This window comes from Lepidochelys kempii, unplaced genomic scaffold (assembly GCF_965140265.1).
Source record: "Lepidochelys kempii isolate rLepKem1 unplaced genomic scaffold, rLepKem1.hap2 scaffold_68, whole genome shotgun sequence".
Lineage (NCBI taxonomy): Eukaryota > Metazoa > Chordata > Testudines > Cheloniidae > Lepidochelys > Lepidochelys kempii.
Window position 1 is genome coordinate 75,001 of NW_027333642.1, and position 7,500 is coordinate 82,500.

Sequence of the window (7,500 nt, forward strand, 5' to 3'; positions counted from 1 at the left end):
GGGGGGCGCCGGGCACGCGCCCGCCCCCCCCCCACTCTCTCCCCAAGGAGGCAAGTCCCAATCGGCCCCGGGGTCGGGGAACGCAAAGGGGAAGCGGGACCCAAATCCGCCTGAACGCCGGAGGCCCCCTGCCGCCGGGGCTCCGGCCCGCGAAGGGCCCTTCCCGTCGCGAAGGTGAGCGCCACATCGATCGGAAGGCAAGCGGGGAGCGGGCCCCCCCTCCCTCCGGGGGGCGCCGACAGTCGGAGTTCGCATCCCGGCCACCGGGCCTGCGCCGGGGGTGCGAGGGGACGACGGGGTCCCCGGAGGAGAAGAGCCGGAAAAGGGGGGGGCACGGAGGGCCGAGGGCCGCCCCACCTGCCAACGTGCCCCATTCCCCCCTCGCAAGATCGGGTACAACACTCAGATTGGTCCCCCGGGCTCATCTCTGGTTCTCAGAGGTTCTGAAAAACCTGTCCTCAGAAATCTCCGCGCACCCGTCGGAATGAACTATGTGAAAAATCCAACCGCCATTTTAGCGGGACCAATCTGAAAATCAATCCGACCTCGTGGTTCCCTCGGTCGGCCGAAGGGAGTTTTGGCGACCCCATCCGGACTTCCGTGAGACTGCCGGCCACCAGGTCAACCCGTTACTTTCAATGGGGTTGACCTGGTGGCCGAGCAGGGACTTAGAAATTTTTTCAGCCTTTTTCTGGGGTTGACCTGGTGGCCGAGCAGGGACTTAGCCATTTTTTCAGCCTTTTCCTGGGGTTGACCTGGTGGCCGAGCAGGGACTTAGCCATTTTTTCAGCCTTTTCCTGGGGTTGACCTGGTGGCCGAGCAGGGACTTAGAAATTTTTTCAGCCGTTTTTTCCTCCGGGTTGACCTGGTGGCCGAGCAGGGACTTAGTAATTTTTTTCAGCCGTTTTTCCTCCGGGTTGACCTGGTGGCCGAGCAGGGACTTAGAAAATTTTTTTCAGCCGTTTTTCCTCCGGGTTGACCTGGTGGCCGAGCAGGGACTTAGCGATTTTTTTTCAGCCGTTTTTCCTCCGGGTTGACCTGGTGGCCGAGCGTCTCGCCATCCGCGGCCGGAGCGAGAGAAGGCCACCAGGCCAGCCTGCGACGCCGCGGCCGTGGATCGGGCCCCTGGAAGTCGGAAAAAAAATTTTTCACCGACCCCCAAAGGGGTGCTGGGGGGACACCCAGACCACTCTCCGGGAAAAAAAAAAAAAAAACGGAAAAAAGGATCGGGCCCACCCGAGGCAGGGGAGTCACCGGGTCAACCCGGACCCTGTCCCCGCAGGAGAGCTCCTCCAGGCCAGCCTGCGACGCCGCGGCCAGGGATCGGGCCCCTGGAGGTCTAAAAAAAAAATTTCACCGACCGCCAAAGGGGTGCTGGGGGGGCATCCAGAGCACTCTCCGGCCGAAAAGGAAAAAAACCTCGGAAAAAAGGATCGGGCCCACCCGAGGCAGGGGAGTCACCGGGTCAACCCGGCGCCTGTGCCCGAGAGGTCCCGCCGGCCAGCCTGAAACGCCCCGCCAGGGATCGGGGCCCTGGAAGTCTGAAATTTTTTTTCACCGACCCCATAAGGGGTGGCGGGGGAAGGCATCCCTACCACTCTCCGGCCAAAAAATGAAAAAAAAAAAAAAAACGGAAAAAAGGATCGGGGCCACCCGAGGCAGGGGAGTCACCGGGTCAACCCGGCGCCTGTGCCCGAGAGGTCCCGCCGGCCAGCCTGAAACGCCCCGCCAGGGATCGGGGCCCTGGAAGTCTGAAATTTTTTTTCACCGACCCCAAACGGGGTGGCGGGGGAAGGCATCCCCACCACTCTCCGGCCAAAAAATGAAAAGAAAAAAAAACCGGAAAAAAGGATCGGGGCCACCCGAGGCAGGGGAGTCACCAGGTCAACCCGGAGCCTGCACCGCGGGCTGGGGCCGGACGGACCCCGATCAGCCCGTGTACCCCTGCCCCGGGGCTCGGGGCTTCCGGACACCAGGTCAACCCGGAGCCTGCACCGCGGGCTGGAGCCGGACGGACCCCGATCAGCCCGGCTACCCCTGCCCTGGGGCTCGGGGCTTCCGGACACCAGGTCAACCCGGAGCCTGCACCGCGGGCTGGAGCCGGACGGACCCCGATCAGCCCGGGTACCCCTGCCCTGGGGCTCGGGGCTTCCGGACACCAGGTCAACCCGGAGCCTGCCCCCCGCGGGCTGGGGCCGGACGGACCAGGCTCCGCCCGGGTCCCCCTGCCGCGGGCTCGGGGCTTCCTTCCCGTCCGGACACCATGTCAAGCCGCAGCCTGCCCCCCGCCGGACAAGCCCCCCAGGCCACCCTGCGACGCCGTGGTCACGGATCGGGACCCTGGAAGTCTTTTTTAAAAATTTTCAGCGACCCCAAAAGGCGATCTGAGGGGCATCCAGACCACTCTCCGGACCCAAAAAAAAAAAAACGGAAAAAAGGATCGGGGCCACCCGAGGCAGGGGAGTCACCGGGTCAACCCGGCGCCTGTGCCCGAGAGGTCCCGCCGGCCAGCCTGAAACGCCCCGCCAGGGATCGGGGCCCTGGAAGTCTGAAATTTTTTTTCACCGACCCCAAACGGGGTGGCGGGGGAAGGCATCCCTACCACTCTCCGGCCAAAAAATGAAAAAAAAAAAAAAACGGAAAAAAGGATCGGGGCCACCCGAGGCAGGGGAGTCACCGGGTCAACCCGGCGCCTGTGCCCGAGAGGTCCCGCCGGCCAGCCTGAAACGCCCCGCCAGGGATCGGGGCCCTGGAAGTCTGAAATTTTTTTTCACCGACCCCATACGGGGTGGCGGGGGAAGGCATCCCTACCACTCTCCGGCCAAAAAATGAAAAAAAAAAAAAAAAACGGAAAAAAGGATCGGGGCCACCCGAGGCAGGGGAGTCACCGGGTCAACCCGGCGCCTGTGCCCGAGAGGTCCCGCCGGCCAGCCTGAAACGCCCCGCCAGGGATCGGGGCCCTGGAAGTCTGAAATTTTTTTTCACCGACCCCAAACGGGGTGGCGGGGGAAGGCATCCCTACCACTCTCCGGCCAAAAAATGAAAAAAAAAAAAAAAACGGAAAAAAGGATCGGGGCCACCCGAGGCAGGGGAGTCACCAGGTCAACCCGGAGCCTGCACCGCGGGCTGGGGCCGGACGGACACCGATCAGCCCGGGTACCCCTGCCCCGGGGCTCGGGGCTTCCGGACACCAGGTCAACCCGGAGCCTGCACCGCGGGCTGGGGCCGGACGGACCCCGATCAGCCCGGGTACCCCTGCCCTGGGGCTCGGGGCTTCCGGACACCAGGTCAACCCGGAGCCTGCACCGCGGGCTGGGGCCGGACGGACCCCGATCAGCCCGGGTACCCCTGCCCCGGGGCTCGGGGCTTCCGGACACCAGGTCAACCCGGAGCCTTCCCCCCGCGGGCTGGGGCCGGACGGACCCCGCTCCGCCCGGGTCCCCCTGCCGCGGGCTCGGGGCTTCCTTCCCGTCCGGACACCATGTCAAGCCGGAGCCTGCCCCCCGCCGGACAAGCCCCCCAGGCCACCCTGCGACGCCGTGGTCACGGATCGGGACCCTGGAAGTCTTTTTTAAAAATTTTCAGCGACCCCAAAAGGCGATCTGAGGGGCATCCAGACCACTCTCCGGACCCAAAAAAAAAAAAAACGGAAAAAAGGATCGGGGCCACCCGAGGCAGGGCAGTCACCGGGTCAACCCGGCGCCTGTGCCCGAGAGGTCCCGCCGGCCAGCCTGAAACGCCCCGCCAGGGATCGGGGCCCTGGAAGTCTGAAATTTTTTTTCAACGACCCCAAACGGGGTGGCGGGGGAAGGCATCCCTACCACTCTCCGGCCAAAAAATGAAAAAAAAAAAAAAAACGGAAAAAAGGATCGGGGCCACCCGAGGCAGGGGAGTCACCAGGTCAACCCGGAGCCTGCACCGCGGGCTGGGGCCGGACGGACCCCGATCAGCCCGGGTACCCCTGCCCTGGGGCTCGGGGCTTCCGGACACCAGGTCAACCCGGAGCCTGCACCGCGGGCTGGGGCCGGACGGACCCCGATCAGCCCGGGTACCCCTGCCCTGGGGCTCGGGGCTTCCGGACACCAGGTCAACCCGGAGCCTGCACCGCGGGCTGGAGCCGGACGGACCCCGCTCCGCCCGGGTCCCCCTGCCGCGGGCTCGGGGCTTCCTTCCCGTCCGGACACCATGTCAAGCCGCAGCCTGCCCCCCGCCGGACAAGCCCCCCAGGCCACCCTGCGACGCCGTGGTCACGGATCGGGACCCTGGAAGTCTTTTTTAAAAATTTTCACCGACCCCAAAAGGCGATCTGAGGGGCATCCAGACCACTCTCCGGACCCAAAAAAAAAAAACGGAAAAAAGGATCGGGGCCACCCGAGGCAGGGGAGTCACCGGGTCAACCCGGCCCCTGTGCTCGAGAGGTCCCGCCGGCCAGCCTGAAACGCCCCGCCAGGGATCGGGGCCCTGGAAGTCTGAAATTTTTTTTCACCGACCCCATACGGGGTGGCGGGGGAAGGCATCCCTACCACTCTCCGGCCAAAAAATGAAAAAAAAAAAAAAAAACGGAAAAAAGGATCGGGGCCACCCGAGGCAGGGGAGTCACCGGGTCAACCCGGCGCCTGTGCCCGAGAGGTCCCGCCGGCCAGCCTGAAACGCCCCGCCAGGGATCGGGGCCCTGGAAGTCTGAAATTTTTTTTCACCGACCCCAAACGGGGTGGCGGGGGAAGGCATCCCTACCACTCTCCGGCCAAAAAATGAAAAAAAAAAAAAAAACGGGAAAAAGGATCGGGGCCACCCGAGGCAGGGGAGTCAGCGGGTCAACCCGGCGCCTGTGCCCGAGGGGTCCCGCCGGCCAGCCTGAAACGCCCCGCCAGGGATCGGGGCCCTGGAAGTCTGAAATTTTTTTTCAACGACCCCAAACGGGGTGGCGGGGGAAGACATCCCTACCACTCTCCGGCCAAAAAATGAAAAAAAAAAAACGGAAAAAAGGATCGGGGCCACCCGAGGCAGGGGAGTCACCAGGTCAACCCGGAGCCTGCACCGCGGGCTGGGGCCGGACGGACCCCGATCAGCCCGGGTACCCCTGCCCTGGGGCTCGGGGCTTCCGGACACCAGGTCAACCCGGAGCCTGCACCGCGGGCTGGGGCCGGACGGACCCCGATCAGCCCGGGTACCCCTGCCCCGGGGCTCGGGGCTTCCGGACACCAGGTCAACCCGGAGCCTGCCCCCCGCGGGCTGGGGCCGGACGGACCCCGCTCCGCCCGGGTCCCCCTGCCGCGGGCTCGGGGCTTCCTTTCCGTCCGGACACCATGTCAAGCCGCAGCCTGCCCCCCGCCGGACAAGCCCCCCAGGCCACTCTGCGATGCCGTGGTCAGGGATCGGGACCCTGGAAGTCTTTTTAAAAAATTTTCATCGACCCCAAAAGGGGATCTGAGGGACATCCAGACCACTCTCCGGACCCCCAAAAAAAAAAAAAAAAAACGGAAAAAAGGATCGGGCCCACCCGAGGCAGGGGAGTCACTGGTTCAACCCGGAGCCTGTGCAGAGAAGTCCGCCAGGGCAGCCTGAAACGCCGCGGCCAGGGATCGGGCCCCTGGAAGTCTGAATTTTTTTTTCACCGACCCCAAACGGGGTGCCGGGGAAGGCATCCCTACCACTCTCCGGCCAAAAAATAAATAAAAAAAAAAAACGGAAAAAAGGATCGGGCCCACCCGAGGCAGGGGAGTCACTGGTTCAACCCGGAGCCTGTGCAGAGAAGTCCGCCAGGCCAGCCTGAAACGCCGCGGCCAGGGATCGGGTCCCTGGAAGTCTGATTTTTTTCCCACCGACCCAAAACGGGGTGGCGGGGGGGAGGCATCGCGACCACTCTCCGGCCAAAAAAGGAAAAAAAAAACCGGAAAAAAGGATCGGGGCCACGCGAGGCAGGGGAGTCACCAGGTCAACCCGGAGCCTGCACCGAGGGCTGGGGCCGGACGGACCCCGATCAGCCCGGGTACCCCTGCCCTGGGGCTCGGGGCTTCCGGCCACCAGGTCAACCCGGAGCCTGCACCGCGGGCTGGGGCCGGACGGACCCCGCTCAGGCCGGGTACCCGTGCCCCGGGGCTCGGGGCTTCCTTCCCGTCCGGACACCATGTCAACCCTGTGCCTGCCCTCGCCAGACAAGTCCCCCAGACCAGCCTGCGGCGCCGTGGTCAGGGATCGGGACCCTGGAAGTCTGAAAAAAATTTTTCACCGACCCCAAAAGGGGTTCTGGGGGGGCATCCAGACCACTCTCCGGACCCAAAAAAAAAAAAACGGAAAAAAGGATCGGGCCCACCCGAGGCAGGGGAGTCACCGGGTCAATCCGGAGCCTGTGCAGAGAAGTCCGCCAGGCCAGCCTGAAACGCCCCGGTCAGGGATCGGGCCCCTGGAAGTCTGAAACAAAATTTTCAACGACCACAAAAGGGGTGCCGGGGGGGCATCCCGACCACTCTCCGGCCAAAAAACGGAAAAAAAAAAAAACGGAAAAAAAGGATCGGGGCCACCCGAGGCAGGGGAGTCACCAGGTCAACCCGGAGCCTGCAGCGCGAGCTGGGGCCGGTCGGACGCCTTCTCCGTGCGGGTCCCCCTGCCACGGGGTCGGGGCTTCGTTCCCGTCCGGACACCAGGTCAACCCGGAGCCTCCCCCGCGGGCTGGAGCCGGACGGACCCCACTCCACCCGGGTCCCCCTGCCCCGGGGCTCGGGGCTTCCTTCCCGTCCGGCCACCAGGTCAACCCTATACTTTCAATGGGTTGACCTGGTGGCCGGTTTGCTTTTCGGCCACCAGGTCAACCCTATACTTTGAACGGGTTGACCTGGTGGCCGGTTTGTTTTTCGGCCACCAGGTCAACCCTATACTTTCAATGGGTTGACCTGGTGGCCGGTTTGCTTTTCGGCCACCAGGTCAACCCTATACTTTGAACGGGTTGACCTGGTGGCCGGTTTGCTTTTCGGCCACCAGGTCAACCCGGTTCCTGCCCCCGCGGGCTGGGGCTCGGCGGATACCGCTCCGTCCGGGTCCCCTTGCCCCGGGATCGGGGCTTCCTTCCCGTCCGGACACCAGGTCAACCCGGAGCCTCCCCCGCGGGCTGGAGCCGGACAGACCCCGCTCCGCCCGGGTCCCCTTGCCCCGGGCTCGGGGCTTCCTTCCCGTCCGGACACCAGGTCAACCCGGAGCCTCCCCCGCGGGCTGGGGCCGGACGGACCCCGCTCAGGCCGGGTACCCGTGCCCCGGGGCTCGGGGCTTCCTTCCCGTCCGGACACCTTGTCAACCCTGTGCCTGCCCTCGCCAGACAAGTCTCCCAGGCTAGCCTGCGACGCCGTGGTCAGGGATCGGGACCCTGGAAGTCTAAAAAAAAAATTTTCAACGACCGCAAAAGGGGTTCTGGGGGGGCATCCAGACCACTCTCCGGACCCAAAAAAAAAAAAAAAAAAAAAAAGCGGAAAAAAGGATCGGGCCCACCCGAGGCAGGGGAGTCACCGG